The sequence below is a fragment of the Acinonyx jubatus genome, chromosome D1 (genome assembly GCF_027475565.1).
Source record: "Acinonyx jubatus isolate Ajub_Pintada_27869175 chromosome D1, VMU_Ajub_asm_v1.0, whole genome shotgun sequence".
NCBI classification, from domain to species: domain Eukaryota; kingdom Metazoa; phylum Chordata; class Mammalia; order Carnivora; family Felidae; genus Acinonyx; species Acinonyx jubatus.
Window position 1 is genome coordinate 21,497,830 of NC_069390.1, and position 19,611 is coordinate 21,517,440.

Sequence of the window (19,611 nt, forward strand, 5' to 3'; positions counted from 1 at the left end):
GAAATGAAGAGCTCTGGGAAAATATTGTTCTTAGCAACAATTAAAACTATTATCAAAGGAATTAAATGTTCTAGTGGCAGTGAGAATATAATGTGGTTGGTTGGGTTTATTATAAAAGACAAGATATCATATCCACTGTTCCTATAATAAGTTCAATGGTAAGACACAATATCCTGGGAGATATATTAGATTGTGCATCATACTTAGAAAAGTAAGTTTAGCCAGTAGAGATTCGGATTAAACATAATTATTTATAAAATAAAAAAAGAAGTACAAGTCAAAGTGCCAAGTGGCATGGCCCAATCAGAATTTGAAATGTGAAGTCCCATATGAAGTTATTATTAAGAATTTTTGAGAGTAAGAGACTGAAATACAATGAAGTATGTTGTTTATTTGGAAGCACACAAGTGCTAATTAAAGGTCAATCTTTGTTCCAAAGACAGCTTCAACAGAAAAGAGTAATAAGACTTGGGGTGGGGGTGAGGAATAGTGCTAGAAAGAGAGAAGAGAAGAGAACCCCACCAGGTTTTCTGTTTGAAACATGAGCTATCTAAGGATTCCCAAACCCAGACCCACTGACCTGGTATCTAAGAGCAGGAAAAAAATAAGTCTCTGAGAACTCTTTGACTTTGAAGATGAGATTGCAAATTATTTGCTTCTCCTTTTTCAACATTTTTTTGATTTACTATTTCATTAATAAAAGGAAAATTCTGCTTAAAACTCAAGCAGGCTGCCTTCTGAAGTCCTAAAACCTCATTCAAGCCCAGTACATGATTAATGGATCTTACAAACTCTGCACGGGGATGATTAGGAAAAAAGGAGAATGATTCCATTCATTTATTCATTCATTCATTTTTTTCAGCAATATAATAAATCACTTGCAAGAAAATCTGCAAAAAGTAGTTTGACCCCATTTGAAAAAAGGGCAACCTAGAATGAACTACTTATTCAGTATTTGTATTTGCCCTTAGAAACACAACAACTATAGAGCCTTGAACCAGGGGCATGGAGGTTAGCACATTAAACCAAGGATCAAAACTGAGGCACATGCCCTTATAAAGCTACTATCTAATGCTCTGTCTGTTCCTGTTATTCCTCTTTTTTGAAGACAAGAACTGAAAATCAATTATCTAGCCCCATAGCTTCTACAACTTTTCTTCACAGTACCTTGGCTTGGGACAAATATAAATTAGAAGTGAACGGAGGGAGGAAAAACTCTCTAGTTTCTATTCCATGGGGCCATTACTTTTAAAATATAAGTAAGATCGAACTTTAATTTATAGCTGAGAGTTCTCCAAGGCTTAGTTTCTCCTCTCCTTACCTGTGTTTTCCTCTCTCATTATAGATTGATGATAGGGAGCAACAGAGCTTTGCTCAGGTATTGGTACAAAAAATAGAAAATGTGAGAATTTTGCCTAGTAGGAGTTGGGATGGAAGTGAAAGTTCTGATTTTAGAGACAAGGAGAGGAAAGAAAGTAATAAGATGTGCCTGTTTCCATCCCTACTCCAGACTTCATTTGCAGTCACTTTGTGCATGTAGGTCATTTAAAATGGGTGTGCGTGTATGTCCTCTCTCTCTCTCTCTCTCTCTCTCTCTCTCTCTCTCTCTGTCTCAAGAGGGAAAGTAAATGACCATACAGTAGTTGATGACATATTGGTTTGGAAGATGGCCAAAGATAGATATATTTATTAAGCACAGCCATTCCCATGTTTTAAAAATCGGTCTCTGGAGCTACAGCAAATACCATGTGTGATTTACTGTACAAGGAAATGAGAGGAAGTAAGTGTAGAAAGCTTTGGGTGCCAAATGTCATTTATAAACATATAACTAGCAATGAGCTTAAGGATCAGGTCAGTGTCATCAGGATCACCTGGGAATCTTTAAAAAGTATTCTATCTCAGCTTCATGTCTCAAAATTCTGATCATTTACTTTGAGGTACAGACCTGTGTATTTGTTTAAAAAGAAAAAAAAAGGACTTAGGTAATGTTATGCACACTCAAAATTGAGAACCTCTGACAACCCAATTTTTTCACAGATAGGGAATTATTTTAGCTGTCTACTGCTGCATGATAGATTACTCAAACTTAGGTGCTTAACGCAGCATACATTTCATATCTCACAGTCTTGTGGATTAGAAGTCTAGGCACAACTTAAGTGGTTCTTCTGCTCATTGTCTAACAAGACTGTAGTCAACGTATGGGTCAGGCTGTGTTCCTTTCTGAAGCTCAGAATCCTTGTCCAAGCTCTTGTGGTTTGGGGCTGAATTCTTTGTGACTGTAGGACTGAGGTCCCCATTTGTTACTTGCTATCAGTTGAGGGCCCTCTGCTCCTACTTGACACTACAGTTGCTCACTAAAATGTCCATCTACATGTCTGCTCACCAACCCCCTATGGACCATCTTACAATATGGAAGCTTATACCTTTAAGCCAGTGGGAGAATCTCTTGTTAGAATCTGCTAAGATACAGTCTTATGAAAACACCGAGTGACTATCCCATTACTTTTGTCATATACTGTTGGCTAGACGTAAGTCTCAGATCCTGCCCACACAGTCAAGGGAAGTGGGTTCTGCAAAGATTTGACTCCCAGGAGTCCACTTCAGAGTTTGTCCACCATAAGGAACTAAGTTCCAAGGAGTTCACTGACCAATTGAGTTTATATAATTAATTGGTGGGATGTTAGTTTTCTTACTAGGCTGGGTGAGCTTCCAAGATATAATTAATTACATTTTTAAAAATACAGTATTCATAGTTAAATGCTGGGATAGGGAGCATGAGTTTCTGCTTCCTAATTGATCTTTTCCTAGAATGGGGAAACTGATTTATGAGTTTGTTCACTTTCCTTGTATCATGTAGGTAAGGTGTTTGTGTAAAAATACTAAATAGTTAATTTAAAAAGTGCCTTTGGCCCTAACATATAGTGGTGGTTTGAAAAATAATTATTTTTGCTAATGTCTGATTTCTGTGGTGATTGCCAACACTTTTTAAATAGTCTGCATTTGTAACTAGAATCATTCATGTGGCAAATATTTTCGCCTAAAGGAAAGTTAAGTATTTGGCAAAAACCATAGATGACAATGTGAGTTGAAGGTGTTTCCCCATTCTTAGCATTTTCATACTTACTTAAATATTTTTGGAGTTAGTATCACACAAATACGAGAAGTACCTCAGGAGGAAGTTGGTCATTTTAACTGACCCCTAGCTAAAAGAAATTTAGTTGATCACCATCTCTTTCAAAATCTCTAAAGTCTAAATTTTGTAGTTGGGAAGTTCACTCCAGTATCTTACTATTTTTTCTATTCAGTTTAAAGTGATTCCATCTTGATCTACCCATAACAACCTTGGGCATATGTTGAATGTGTTTGGGGAAATACCAGTTTTTCTTTTGCATTATTAGTGCATTTAAATACAGATGCTATAATTATAATTAGTTGTATTACTCCTCTTGACACAGAGCAGTTCTGTAAGTCATTTGATCTAATTTGATTAAGAAATTACTTTTGAGACATTGCAAACATTCAGGTATATGCTAGTGCAATATCATCAGATTTATTTCATGTCTGTCTTTTGGAAAGAAATATAATTTTGTAGTTACAGCTGATTCCTCGTTACTCCAGTCATGATCTGCTCTCCTTACCAGATAAAGATAACCAGGCTAGGGGGAACTAGTTTCCTGAAGCATGTGTGTATCCTCACCATGTATATTTGTATTCCTTCACTCCATATATCTGTAAAGATATATATTATTATTTTGTTTTTCACTTACATAAATTTTATAGAGTACTTTTTCAACTTGCTTTTTGTGCTCAGTATTATGAAATTTTGTGTAGTGATTCATGATAAGCTAGTTCATTTATTTTGATTATTTAATGATAGTGTTCTGTTATATAAGCATACTATGAATTACTTACCCATTTTAAATTGAAGGACATCTAATTATTTACCATTACTCATGGTTATAAAAAATGGCTCACTGTGCTTATGTGGGGGTGTTTCTCCAGGAAAGTTGTATTTAAACTTACTGGACTATAATTCATAGAAAGAAATATATTTTATTTTGGGACACAGGCCTTGCACATAAGCACACATATCTATATATGGAAAGATACTTAGTTACCTCTACCTTTTCTAAACACACATACATATACACAGAGAGGGTGATGATAGATCGATCGATTGATATAGATATTTTTATTTATATATATTTATTTATATACATATGACGAATAAAATTTACTGTGGTACTTTGTATGCTATTTTCTTTGTATTCTATTTTGAATAAATTAAAGTGGATAAAGACCCACTAAATTGAATTGGCAATCTTTTAATGGTTTGTAATCAGCACTTTGAAAGATGATGCCATAGGTTATATATCTAATACCAGAACTGTTATAGAAAATAAGCATCTTCAACTTCTTCATATTGCCAAATTGCTCTTTAAAAAGTTTGAAATAATTTATACTCTCACCAGTGGTATAAATAAATTTTTGTTTCCCTTTGGTTTGGTTTGTTGTTGTTTTTATTTCCTCATCCTGTAGTGCTTGTTTTTTTTTTTTTTTTAATTGAGGTATAATTGAGAAATAAAAATTCTATATATTTTAAGATATACAACTTGATATTTAAATTTTTTAAAATGTTTATTTATTTTTGAGAAAGAGAAAGAGAAAGAGCATGAGCAGGGGAGGGGCAGAGAGAGAGGGAAACACAGAATCGGAAGCAGGCTTCAGGCTCCAAGTTGTCAGCACAGAGCCTGATGCGGGGCTCAAACTCACAAACTGTGAGATAATGACCTGAGCCAGCCAACCGACTGAGCCACCAGGCGCCCCAATATATATACAACTTGATATTTTAATGTGTATCTACATGGTGAAAATATCACCACAATCGAGGTAATTAACATATCCATGGCCTCATCTTGTTATATTCTGTTTTTCATTTTGTTCTTTTCTTTTTTTAACTTTGAGAACACTTAAGATCTACCCTTTTAGAAAATTTCAAGTATACACTGAAGGATTGTTAACTACAGTCATCCTGCTGTGCATTGGATCTCCATAACTTATTTATCTTGCCTAATTAAAACTTTGTATCCTTTGACCAATAACTTCTCCTTCTCCCCACCACCTGGCCCCTGACAACCAGCACTCTAGTCTGTGTTTCTATGAGTTTGACCATTTTAGATTCCACATACAGGTGAGATCATGCAGTATTTGTCTTTCTGTGAATGGTTTATTTCAGTTTTCTCAAACTGTGTCTGGATGGAGGTATGATAAGAGATGTGGAGATTATCTGAAAGAATCATAGTGGGCTTTGGTAAGACCCATTGCACTGAAATGGTACATAAACTTTATAACATAACAGGAAATAGAATGTGGGTTTATCTCCCTATGGGCAGCAGGTATTTCTTTAAATGTACCTCCCACTCCTACTTACTCCTCATAATGTAAAAGAAAATAGAGCTCTGGGTTCCTCTTAACCTGTGACTTCTTTATTTTATAGAAGTTACTGAAACCACCAGTTTTTTTTTTTTTTTGATTTTTGTTTTCTTTTCCCCTAAAGTAAAAAAAAAAGGTGGGTGGGAGGTTTCAGGAATCTACATTAATTAACTTATATCCTTGATCTACTGAATATATTTTGCGTGGTTCATTTGTAGAAACATTATTGAGTCAAATTAAAAGCACCCTACCAGAAGTCAAATCATCAGTCTCACCAAACTGCCAAACAGAACAATTTTTGTTACTGAATACAGTTCTTTGGGGTAATTTGTGCCAGTTCCTTGAAGGTTTAGAAGAATTTGTCTATAAAATCATTAGGCTTGATTTTTGTGTGGATTGGGGAAATTGTAAGGGTGTGATGAGGTGAGTAGGATATAAGGGAGTGAAGGGTATATTACCTACTACCAAATCAATTTATTTAATAGACTTTAGTTTGTTCAAGTTTCCTAAGTATTCTTCAATCAGTTTTGGCATTTAATATTGCTCTTAAAATTCTTTTAATAGGTTTTCTAATATCTTGCATGAAATTATCCATGGTACTCTATTACAATTTTTAAATTTCAATGTTATTTCTGATTATAACTTGTTTCAGCTATGACTTTAGTGTTGTTTATCTCAGTTATTACAAATGTTTCCTTTCTGTTATTTATTTTTTTCAGCTTTACTTTTGCTTAAAATTTCTGTGATCTCTCTGCAAATGTTACTGTTTTTGTTAATTTCTGCATCGATCCCAAACGTTTCTTTCCAATTTGTTTTCATAATCTCCTTTTTAAAAATCTAGTTTCTTTCATTAAATGCAAAGTCCAATAATATAATATACATTTTTTATAATATACACATTTAAGGCTTAAATTGTCACGAAAGATAGTCATGTCATTGCACACCTTAACTATTAAACATATACAGTATTCAGTGCCATTCAGTTCTAAATATTTCATAATATCAAGTATAATTTTTCATTCCTACATGAATAACTTAGTTGGGTAAAGTGTTCTCTAACTGTCACTTGGTTAAGTTTATTCATTAGCTTTAAATCCTCTCTAAACCTGATGTTTTACCCAGAAAATATCAAGAGAATTGGAACTAGTTTTAGTTTTGCTGAGAATCTTTGCTTCTTTTGTAGTGACTGTCCCTATTTTTCTTAATTTCTACCATCCTCTTGATGTTTTTCTATATGTGACTAAATGAAGTATGTTAAAATTTTCCGCTATGATTATGGAATTGTCTATTTCTCCCTGAAAGTTCTATCTCCTTTAACTTTATATATTTTAGGACCATGTTACTGTTATTAGGTGCATTCAAATTTAGAAATGGTATAATACATACAGTTGTGTAACTACAGGCTTTTAGAGATTTCCTCTGCTGCTAGAGCCTTTCATCTGTATCTATTGAGAAATGCATCATTTTATTTAGGTCATACTACTAGTTAAATTTCCTTTTTTTAATTTCTCACATCTGATAGTCTGTCCTTCACTGTTTTTTCCCCTTTGGTGCTGTGTACCTATTGTTTTTCTCTTTCTTAGATTCATATTCAACATTTCTATCCGTTTTGTAATGGGAGCTGTTACTAGGTTAGTTCAACCTTTTTTGTGGCCAGAATCAGAAATTCATACCACAATTACTTACCTAAAATAAGGGCTTGTATTCTAGCTAAATAAATGTTATCTAAGTGACCCTTATTCCAAACTAACAACAACAAAAAAAAGACAATAAAAACTTTACTGCATTTTATTTTTAGGATTTACTAAATTATTTCAGAGCTAGCACCTTATTACTATTACCACTACAAACAGGGTCTCTCTCAATCTTTCTACCAATAACAGTGATAGTAATAGCTAATTGCTAATTTTAATGCAATGCATACTCTCTCCCAGGTACTTTTTAAATAGCTTTGTGTATATTAACTCCTCACTTAATCCTCACACAAATACTATGAAATAAATGTTACCATTTTCTTCTCACAAAGAAACCAAAGCATAAAGGTTAAATAATTGGCCTGAGATTACTTAATTGTTAAATAACAGAATCCGAACCTTTGGTCTGGCTCCAAAGCCCTGGTTCTGCATTTTGACTCAGGCAAGAGACGTTTCTTCCCTGGGCTCCACACTTAAAAAAAAAAAAAAAAAAGAAAATCCAAACAGGATTTGCCCAGTTAATTCTTTTTGTAGACGCGGATTTCATAGAGTTAAGGAGAGGGTCCCACTTATACTCCCCAGCCATGCTTTAGATAAAGTCTTAGTCTTAGTTGAGATCTGGAATTCCTACTCAAATTCATTGTTTTAGTGTTTGCATGGGTCTCATCCCTTGGTGGGTCCTCCTAAGAGCAGATATCTCTACTGCAGTATGTATCTATAAACTGAAAGGTGGCTTCGTATAAGGTATGTAGTTGGAGCTTGAACTGTTAGCTGGAATGTTGACATGCATGCAAATGAGGCCCTTCCTATAATCCTAGATTTAACAGGGGTAGGAAGATACTAGGGGCTGCAGGGAGGGGGTTGGGCGGCAAGAGCTGCCTCTTCCTATGCCACCTCAGTCCAGTACAAAATGCCAAGCCACCTGAGAGTTCTGACTTTGAAAATGACCATTTAGTCCATTTGGAAGATAATGAAATAGCTTTGTTAAAATTTTGTTAGCTTCATTCTTAACTCTGAAGTATTTAATCATTTGGATGTGAGCCTCCATTCATTGGGCGGCTACAGATGTTGAGAGAGGCTGTGGAACTCACATGCTGCCCATGGTCGACTTGCTTCCAATATGGATGCTTTGTTATTCATTTTTTCTACCAGATTAAAGTTAAAAATAGAACTACCCTACCATCCAGCAATTGCACTTCTAGGTATTTATCAAAAGAATATAAAAACACTATTTCAACGGGATACTTGCACCTCGATGTTTATAGCAGCATTATATACAACAGCCAAATTATAGAAATAGCCAAATTGTCCATTAACTGATGAATGGATAAAGCAGATGTTGTAGATAGATAGATAGATAGATAGAGTGGAATATCACTTAGCCATAAAAAAGAATGAAATCTTGCCATTTGCAATGACATGAATGGAGCTAGAGAGTATTATGCTGAGTGAAATAAGTCAGTCAGAGAAAGACAAATACCATATGATTTCACTCATATGAGGAATCTAAGAAACAAAACAAACAAGCAAGTGGGAAAAAAATGAGAAAGAGAGGCAAACCAAGAAACAAGCTCTTAACGATAGATAGAGAACAAACTGATTATTACCAGAGAGGAGGGGCGTGGGGGCGATAGGTAAAATAGGTGATGGGGTTAAGGAGTGCACTTGTTGTAATGAGCACTGGGTATTATGTGGAAGTGTGGAGTCACTATATTGTACACCTGAAACTAATATTAGACTGTATATTAACTAACTTGAGCTTAAATAAAAACTTAAATGTGTGACTCTGGAATGTGTATTTCTTTACTGCTCTGTGAGAATGCTCTAGTTTCTTTATATATGGGATTTGGGGTTGGGTTGTATGTGACAAGACAGGGTCATAGTTGACATCTATGTCATCTGGATGTTGCCTAATAGAATATATAACACTTGGTAGGAATTTCAAAAATGTCTCAGGTCACTGAAAAATAATAGCTACCATTCACTAAGAATTTATCATATGTCAGAAGTAGTGCTTTTGCTTTCTTTAGGTTATCTCACTTAATTCTGAAACAATCATTTTAGTTAAATACCACTATTTAGTTCAAATTTATTTATTATTTAGTTGAATATCCTTTTATATATGAAGAGACAAATCAGAGTAAGTATCTGAAGGCAACAAAGTCAGTGACTGACAACCTGGAATGAACATAAGGCTGTATGACTTTATAATGATTATAAATGATTATAATGTTACTTTGCTTTCCCAAGAATGAATGAATGAAAAAAACCCAGACATTATTTTCCTTAAAGTCAAACTTATCCTGAAAACCTAGCTGAAACAGTTGGATGTGACTTAATCATCTGTACTGCACATCATATTTTGATGCATTTTTAGGAAGGTTGGACTTGAACATCTGACTAGAGTACCACAATCATGTTTAAACTTAGATTTTTGTTTCAAAATTTATTAGAAAATAGACTGTGGGAATGAATGAGTGATATACAAGGGCATCAGATCCTTTTTTGAAATCGATGAATTAACACATTAGTTATTGAGTTATATGAATCGTGATTATTTATCATGCTTCTGATTGAAGGCACCAGGTAAGATATTATCATTATAAAAATAATAACTCAGCTCTTGATTATATGTTTATGTCAAAAGCCCCACTGAGATTTGGAATGCTGATGACCCAAATGCAATAAAAGAACCCTTTATTCATTTATGTTCAGTAAAATAATATTAGAAGATGATATATTCCCTCTTCCTTATGGTTACCAATTTGGGTCTCATGATTCTCTATTAAATTTATTATTTGTTGGGATATAATTTGCAAAGATTCTGTATTTAGCATTAGTGTCTCTGTTTTGGCTTTTATTATAAGTTATGTGTTCACACTCAAATGGTGAAAATACATACTTTTGGAAATAATCGCAGTGAATGGTACATCCACAGCAACTGTCAGGTTTGCAAAGGGGCTGGTCAAATGGGCAAGAGGTGATAGCATTTATTGATACCAGGGCTTGAACCTTGTGGGAGTGTCAGTGTCTTCTGGTCTTTAGGAATCAAGAGGGAATGACTGCATCTTGACTTCCCTTAACCCTTGCTCTTGTATTATATTCTGCACAATTAACAAAATCTTGTGACAAAATGCACAATTAGATCCAGAGAATTTGCCCCTTGTTAGCACACATCCCTAAGACAGACCTGGTGTTGAATGAGGAGATAAGAGTTCTAATTATTTATGAGTCCTATTTGAGCCATGCGCTGCAGCCTTAAATGTAGATATTTTAATTCTCATATCAAGCCTGGATGGTGGGCAGGGGTGAAGGGTAGGTGTTATGAACTCTGTATTAGGGTTCTGAAGCCACATTTGCCCACTGTTGGGCTTCAAAACCTTTGCCCTTCTTATTAAATGTAGAACACATAAAGAAGATGATACTTGTCTTGGCCGAGTGTCTACTACAAGATAGCTTCCTTTATTTTAATGATGTAGTTTAGTTTCTCGAGAGATACTAGCTCTTTGATTCAGGCATATGGAAAGGCCACAGTGACTGAGTGCATCTAAGGAAATGTCAACTTGCATTCCTCCTTCCATCTGAAAAATCTTACTTTATCATTGAATACATCTTAATTGTACTCTTTGCCCTTAATCTAGTTGTATGAGCATCATAGATATAATTGGTTAAGGCTAAGTGGGAACCTCCTCATTTATCCTAGATGGAGCATTACTGTCTTTGATGCATCTCACTCTATGTAGAACATAAATATTTATATGTGTTTATAGAAGGCAAGTCCAACTTGGACCAATTGTTAGACCAACATTTTTAAAGTGAAAATATGGTGTAAGTAGAAATGAACCTGAAAATTGGTATAAGGTCTGGCTTCTAACATTTAATACTAACTGTGTAGCCTTGGTCATTGCTTGTAACTTCTCTAAAAAACATCAGTTTATAAATGTTTAAAAATGATTTATTCCAGGCAGATCCTTTTAAGTTGTCTTGAGGGTTATATAGGACAACACCTGAAAAATATTTTTATACTGTGTTCCTGGCAGCTCAGAGGTAGCCAAACAGAGCTTCTTAAATGAAAACAAAAGCAGAAAATTTTAAATTTCACAAAGGTGGGAGATTATGATTAATTAAAAAGCTAAGTTTCTTTGGAATGTTTTCCCACTACTCCATTTTGAATACAAACAGTAATTCAACATTGCTCAATTCACCAACTTCTCTAGGGGGAATCCTGATTTCCTGGCAGAAGTTTGATAAAGTTGGTAGCTTACTGAAATGTGGATTGTATTTTAACAAAGGGATCAACAGCTCATCCAAGTCCCTTTGACTCTAGAGGGAAATAACACTTTTAGGTGGAAACCTGCAAGATATTTGGACATCTGCATAATGACTGAAATTAGCATAGGTTTACATAGTACACTACTCCATTAGAATTTTGATGACTTGGAAAGGAACAGAAGGTTGTAAATTTCCTAAGGGAAGGTCTCTGGAGGGTGTGAAGTCTTGAAACAAAATCAGCCCAATGTAAGAAACCTGTTGAGAATGACTGAAAGGACAGAAAAATGACAAATGTGTTGCATTTTTCCTAACAAAAAGTGACCTGTTGCTGCTGGTGTGATATAGTACTCTTTAAAGGATGGTAGTAACAGGTGGCCTCTCTTTGTTCTGCTTGTTGAGAGGTGATATGGTATGAGTCTATTCATTAGATACCTGTAATCATAATTTTCTCATAGCAATACTTGTGTGAGGGGAGAGGAGGAAAATAAGGAAAAGGAAGAAGATGAAATGGTAGAAGATAAAAAGGAAAATAGAGGAGGGGAAGGAAGCAAGAGGAGTTGGGATGAGGTCTGCAAAAACAACAACAGGGAATGTGGAATCTGCTCGATTTTATGGTTTAGCTGTCAAGAGGGTGTGCCCCTAAAAGTTTCTAGACTGTGGGACCATACATGGATAACAGTAATTTACTAATTTACTCTGCCACAGATTCTGAAATCTGCCCAAATTTTCAGCCACACTCTGCATATGGAAAATCACTCCTGTCCTGTTGGTCCTGACGGTAGAAATTTGTGCTTGAACACGCGAGCAAAGGCTGACTTAAGTGAAAAGCTGTCACTTAAAACAGGACAATTGTTTTCTGTAGAGGTGCTCAAAATCCATGGGCAACTGTAGAATATAGAAAAGTGATTCCTCAAATTTCCCCACCAAAGACCCTTCTGTTGCTTTCTTTCTGTCACATGAAACCCGTAATTTGAATTTTTTTCCTACTGAACATAGTCCATGATTTGATGATTCTTAATGTGTTTTCCATATTCTTATTAATCAGTAAGATCTAGCCTTCTGTCATTCCAGACTGGTATTAGAAAACATGATTCCCTCCTTCAACTGATTTAAATCTAGTCACACAGACACTTGGCCTTTTAGGTGGCTTTCGTCTTATGATGGAGAATGGTAGTCACTGCCTTTTTGCAATATTGAAAATAGCTCATAGTATTGCTTAAGTAGACTAACAAACATATGCAATTATAATATTAGAGTAAAAAGGGGAATTAATTCAGACAGCCAACTTCAGATCAGCTAGATGGATAAATAACCTGGTAAGTGAGGTTGGAAAGAGAACTTGGGACCTTCTTGAGCAAGTTTTAATAATTTGCCCCTCACTTTTCTGCCTGCTTTGACAGGTGTGTGGCCCATTCTTTTACATTACTAGTCCCAGATAAGTGGAAAGATGCATGGAAGGTTGAATCAGCGAATGTTGAAGCAGGCCCCGCTCCTAACTGGATAAAAGATTCCAGAGAATCACTCTGTTTCCCTGAGCCCCGGTTTTCTATCTATAAAATGAGGACATTGGGCTGTGTGATCTTGCTATCTTTTTCTATTCTAAAGTGATGTGATTTTTTTTTAACATTACTTTCACTGAGCCTCATTTTTCTTATCTGTAAAAATGGGAAGAATGCCTACCTCACAAGGTGACTTTGAGGATTTAAAGATAGCAATTGAGTGCCCTTCCCTATACAAATCTACTTGATTCTCGAATTCTGTTATTAAGAGTTTATAGAATGAGTTCAGATAGTGAGGGGTATAACACTGTTTGAATTTATTTGAGTTCAGTATTTCATATAGCAAGTGGTGAGTTTTGGATAGTGAGGATTTATCAAATGTTTTTAGTTCCTGGATATCTATGGAAGCACCTTGCATGTAGGCAACACTCAATAAAGATTTCCCCTGGTCTCCTTGACCTTGAGGATAAAGACAGCCTTGTTTAGCTTTGCACCCTCAGCCTGTGGCACAGTGTCTAATAATCAGGAATGTCTGTTTGTGTTTGTGGCCCTCAGGTGAGTCATGGGACCCTGCTGAGTCTTGGGTCCTTTGCTATAAAATGCACTTAACAATGTATATGTCCCATAGAGTTGCTGTAAAGAATGGTACAATATCGTGTCAAAAAATGCAATAAAATCACATCTCTCATGCACATATAAAATGAACAGATGCTTAAGATTTTATGAAATTTGCAAATCATTGAGAGAACCAGGAGTATTATAATCATTTAAAAGAAGAATTCATAGTCGCCTGGATGGCTCAGCTTGTTGAGGGTCTGACCCTTGATCTTGCCTCAGGTCATGATCTCACAGGTTGTGGGATTGAGTCCTATGTCGGCCTCCTCGCTAACGATGTGGAGCCTGCTTGGGATTCTCCCTCTCCTTCTCACTTCCCTCCCCCAAACAAATATATAAACATCTTTTAAAAAAAGAAAAGTCCAAAATAAACACACATTTATATATCAGGAGTATTGAAATTGATGTGCAAATATGGGTGAACCTAGCTTCCTCCACAGTGTGCAGAGAAGGCAGCTGAACCTCTCTGCTAGACTGGATAAAATTTGTGTGTTTATAGAAAAGAATTATTTGGGGGCGCCTGGGTGGCGCAGTCGGTTAAGCCTCCGACTTCAGCCAGGTCACAATCTCGCGATCTGTGAGTTCGAGCCCCGCGTCAGGCTCTGGGCTGATGGCTCAGAGCCTGGAGCCTGTTTCCGATTCTGAGTCTCCCTCTCTCTCTGCCCCTCCCCCGTTCATGCTCTGTCTCTCTCTGTCCCAAAAATAAATAAACGTTGAAAAAAAAAACTTTTAAAAAAAGAAAATAATTATTTGTTTATTTTTTCTAATAGCTATTTATATTTTATAGAGTTATAGATTCTGTAGAATTCTTCCACAGCATCAGAATCAAAGAGCAGAAGGGTGTGCTAGAGAAAACATAGTTTTCCATTGAAGAACTTTTTTTCCACATTAATAAATCAGATAAATGTAAGTCACTTAACTGGTGCCTAGCATCTAGCTGGACCACCAATAAATGGTTATTTTAAAAAATTGTAGTAATGAAATAGTGGCAATGAAATAGATTGAGTGTTTTTGCAGATAATTAATTATATCAGAATTGCAACTCTAGCAATTACTTAGCCTCTTTCTTAGGTTTGAAATTCATCCTCACATATAATCCAGGATTCTGTTCTCCCCACCTTTTTAAGTTTATTTATTTTGAGACAGAGCATGAGCAGGGGAGCGGCAGAGAGAAAGGGAGAGAGAATCCCAAGCAGGCTCCATACCATCAGCATAGAGCCTGACATGGGGCTCAGTCCCATGAACCATAAGATCATCACCTGAGCTGATATCAAGAGTTGAATGCTCAACTGACTGAGCCACCCAGGTGCCCCATCTGTACCGCCTTTTGAACTATAAGTTCTACTATGTGTTTTGTTTTGTTTTGTCTTTTTTAACATGTAGTAAGAAGAGTCAACAATTTAGATATTTCTGTCCGGAGTTATCCTAAGTTTGTGGCAAGGGAACTCTTTCACTGTCCCTTTTGCTTAAGCAAGGGTTCAGTTGTATAAAAAGTGGACTAAATTTTATGGAGTAAAAGTAGAAAATACTGAGACTGTATCTAATAATTCTATTAAGATTTGGGCAAGCTGGGAAGACTTTCTAATTAATACTTTTAACAGTTCTTGGTTGGCTGTAGGGAATAAGTGAGCAATTTGGGGATATTTCTAAAGAGGAAGTATTCCATGTGAGGAGCAGTTGTTTTCTGTGGCTCACTATTTCCTGGAATATGAGGAGATCCATGGAATATTTTATTGCTGCCATAACGATCCTTATAGGTTGGGAGGAGAGGATCACTACAGCTGATGGTCTCATAATATAAACCAGTTAATACAACAGGGTGTTAAATAAGCAATATGGTTTAGATGCACAGGAACTGATTTTGTTGAATTTAGTTACAAGAGTCCTATGAATCTAAAATCGATATAAAACTTCAGGCCAAAACAATTGTGATAAGGGAAAGAAAATTTATGTGTTTAAGGAATTAGATTATAATTATGGAGTGATAATTATCATATCATGAAATGACATGAAGTTTATCAGTCTTACCTTGGAATTTCCCATAACCCAATGACCAAGTCACTCTTTTTGTGTATGTATGTATGTATATATGTATGTAGTCTTAGGGCATATTTGGTATACAAAACATTTTGATATTATTTAAACAAAACAAAAAATAATCTATGAGCTTCTCCTATGCCTGAGTAAGGAAAGAGTAAGAGAAGTGGATTCAGGTTATCTAGTCTTAAAATCTAACCTCCTTCTACCTATAAGTCTTTCCCTTATGATCTGAAAAATGTCAGAGAGAGAGCTATAGGTAGTAAGTGCTAGAAAGATTGTTATGCTAATTGAATAGGATAATATGTATATAAAAATACTAGTCCAAACCCAGGTTCATGGTAACTTCTCAAATGTTAAATTCCTTTGCACCTTCTGAGGGTATGTGATAACAGGCAGATTTTAGTAAAATCTATAATACTGAGTCTCTAATAAATATGTTTTTATTAAGCTTTTGCCATTCACCTGGTATACTTCTACTAGTTGTAACTGTAGATACCAAACCACATTGACCTGCAGTGTAGTTTTTAAAAGAGAAAAGCTTTGTTCCCATCACTTTCTATTACAAATAATAAGAATAGTCTAAAAAAAAAATAGCGTGAGTTATGGATGCTAAAAATCTAAACTGTCAACCAGTATTTATCCAGCATTACATATTCTAAGATATCCTTTTATTGTGTGTGTGTGTGTATGTGTGTGTTTATAGAAGTTACTGGAAGAACAGAGATAACCCATGTAGATTAACAGAATGGAAACATCCTGAAACTACTCTGGAGTCTGAATAAATTGACCGGATTCAAGTTTCACAAACAAGGAAACTGGTCCATGGACAATTTGCCATAGGTAAGTGAGAGGTGTAATTTACTCTGTTAGAATCCTTCAAAGATTCATTGACTGTGGGGCTGTTAATTGCATTTCAGATGATTCTAGTATTCCTTTGGTACAGCTGACAGCTTCTCTTCCCTCCCAAACATACACATGTGTATGCCAACATCTGGCCAAATATCTGGCCATTTCATCTTGCTCATTTGGGCTTCAGTCAGTTACAAAAGGAGGAAACGGGGGAAAAAAGTACCCACCTCATAAAACTTTTACTAGCAGTGATTTCTGTGGAGGGGCGGGCGTCAAACTAACTGTTCCTCTAGCAGATGTTCCTTTGCACAGCCTGGGAGTTATGGCAGATTGGCCTGCCCAGGATTCAGAATGAAAGAGACAATTGATGATGTCCCCCTCCTTTTTTGAAATGGGGGCAGCAGTTAGGTTTTTAATATGGAACAAAGTGTTTGAAGAAGGTAGCCGGCTTTTTATTCTTCCTTTGAAAACCTGGTGAGATTGGAAAGCTTGATGTGGTAACAGCATGAAAATAGTTGATGTTGGGCTACTAGAAAAGTTGAACTTGTCTAAATGAACCAGTAGGGAAGCATGAAAGTCCAAGTGACTCCTACAAGTGGCAGTTCATGAGCTCGACATGGATTGTGGCATCTCCTTCAGATAAATGTTGTGCCACCAATGGTCAAGACCATTTGAGCCCAGAAGTAAAACCTGTCCAGCTCTGTAAAATGGAAATATGTTCATTCATCTGTGGTGTTTCACTGTGTTGAAGAGAAAAAAATATATAGTTATAGTGGCATTAAGCTCCATCTATATGGCAAGAGAGACATTTATACTTGCCATTTTAATTGGCAAATACTTACTTGAATCATTCATGCTGTTTTAAGGGAGAAGTAGAAATGTTCTACAAACCTGTAGGAGGAATTGCTCATACATTTCCCTGTTAATATTTAGCTCTCCCTGGGCTGCATGTATAACAGATATCTGTCCTAATCCATAACTGAAGACTTTCCTGGAATACAGCTATTCTCTCCCGCATCAACTCCATCACGTTATTTAGATTAAGCTAATAGAAGACATGCTATCTGTCTTCAGGGAGCCCACTTTGTTTTGAGAGTCCCATAAGAACATTAGATATGCAGAAAGTGCTCTCTAAAGATGAGGAGGCAATGGCAAGATAAAGTATCATAGGGGAACATGAACGAATGGAGAAAGAAAAGATTTTAAGCTCTTTTTTTTTCAAGTATGCATGATTGCCCCTTTTCTTTGCCTTTAATCTTAATCCTTCTATCTATTCAGAAAAGGAGGTGCTTTTTGCTTGTTTGTTTATTTGTTTTTGTTGTTGTTGTTGCTTTTAGTTTGGATCTTTTATAGGGAAGATAGTCACCTGTAAGTGAAAAGAAAGTTACTCTGGCAACATATGTGAGCCAGAACAGAAGAAGGATGTGAAAACAAGGGGAAAAAAGGGCAGTACTGGCCTGTCTTTATACGTTTGTACTTTTCTCAAAAACAACAGAAAACTTTGCAACTCTTCTTCTCCCTGAACTTCTGTCCATCCCCCCCCACCACTCTTGTTTCTGATTGTTTTTCTTAGCATTCTCTTTGCCCATCATAACTTGGCCTTACACATGGTCTCACAGCCTCTCTAGCCTCTTTCCCTTTATTCAGCTTCAAACCCTGCTACAAATTGCCTGAATCCATTAGATTGAGCTCCGGAAACAGAAACCATGCCAGTTATTTTAACAGATAAAATTTGGGATGCCTGGGTGGCTCAGTAGGTTAAGCGTCTGACTTTGGCTCAGACCATGATCTCAGGGTTAGAGCCCTGCCTTGGGCTCTGCGCTGACAGCTCAGAGCCTGGAACCTGCTTCAGATTCTATGTTTCCCTCTCTCTGCCCCTCCCATCTCACACTCTGTCTCTGTCTCTCAAAAATGAGTAAGTGTTAAAACAAAAACATAAAATTTAAGAAGCATTAACCAGATGGGGCACCTGGGTGGCTCAGTTGGTTAAGCATCCTACTTCGGCTCAGGTCATGATCTCACAGTTAGTTCGAGCCCCAAGTCAGTCTCTGTGCTGACAGCTCAGAGCCTGGAGGCCACTTTGGATTCTGTGTTTCCCTCTCTCTGCCCCTCCCTTACTCACACTCTGTCTCTCTCTGTATCTCAAAAATGAATAAATGTTAAAAAAAATAGATAAAATTTAACAATCATTAGCCAGATATTGGAGAACTGGAAAGGCAAAAGAGGACCCTGAGGAATCAAACATGTAGTCACTACAGAAGTGGCTACAGTATTCAGGGACAGCAGGCAAGACTTTGAAATGATTAGAATTTAGAATATTGGAGGCGGGGTTTTGCAGACCTGGACTTCAGAAATCTTGGGTGAGAGCATTGTCTGAAAAGTAGAGGAACTTCAGAAGCTCAGGGGTGAGGAGGACTCCACATTGCTGAGATTCATGACTCCAAGAATTCTACCAGCTCCGGGTGCTAGTGCTCCAAGAGCTCAGATTGGGGCCATATGAGCCGCAACTCAGAATTTTGTGAAGGATGCTGTTCAGCCAATATTATACCCTGAAAAACTAGAAGGGACTCAACAGACAGAACTGAGACCACATCTCTGAGGATGGGATACCAGGCAGCTAGTGTTGTTATAGCTCTTGGAGAGGGGGACAACGAGGTTATTTCTAGGAATGTAGAAAACAATGCAAGATGGAACCAACTGCTGTGTAGGGTAATGGTATCAGGGAACAAGTGTTAAGTTCCTTCTTCCCCTTGAACCTTGCAGTTTCCCTTTAGTTCTCTCTCTCTATTGATAGAAATAGGGAGCCCAGTGGCAAAGGGGATGCATTTTGCAAAGACCCAAGCCCCACCTCTCAAAACAGAGGAGGATGGATTTGAATGAAAGGTAGTAATTTAACAGAGCCTAGTAGAAAATACTGACACTTAGGCACCAGGGCTATAAACTGAACAGTTTTCGTTAAAATCAACTAAAAGCATTTGTGTGATCGCCCTGTAGTCCAGGTGTAAAATATGTAGATGTTATTGTTGATGTTTGAATTTTTAATGAAGTGTTTTATTCTGGAACAATTGTATGTTAATGTGTGCTTTTAAGAAATAACATGGGCGCCTGGGTTGCTCAGTTCCCTAAGCATTTTACTTCAGCTCAGGTCATGATCTCACAGTTCATGAGTTGGAGCCCCATGTAGGGCTCTGTGCTGACAGCTCAGAGCC

The 19,611-nt window shown here is 36.5% G+C and overlaps 1 protein-coding gene across 8 annotated transcripts in view; it reads left to right on the top strand.

The window, feature by feature from the left end:
- The window catches only part of LRRC4C (leucine rich repeat containing 4C), a 1,189,416-nt gene that overhangs the window by 700,706 nt on the left and 469,099 nt on the right, over positions 1-19,611 (top strand). For all 8 annotated transcript variants that reach the window (XM_053203287.1, XM_053203288.1, XM_027072859.2 and 5 more), the window contains one exon: positions 16,257-16,393. The gene's annotated coding sequence lies outside the window, so the exon portion shown is untranslated. The remainder of the gene's footprint in view (positions 1-16,256; positions 16,394-19,611) is intronic.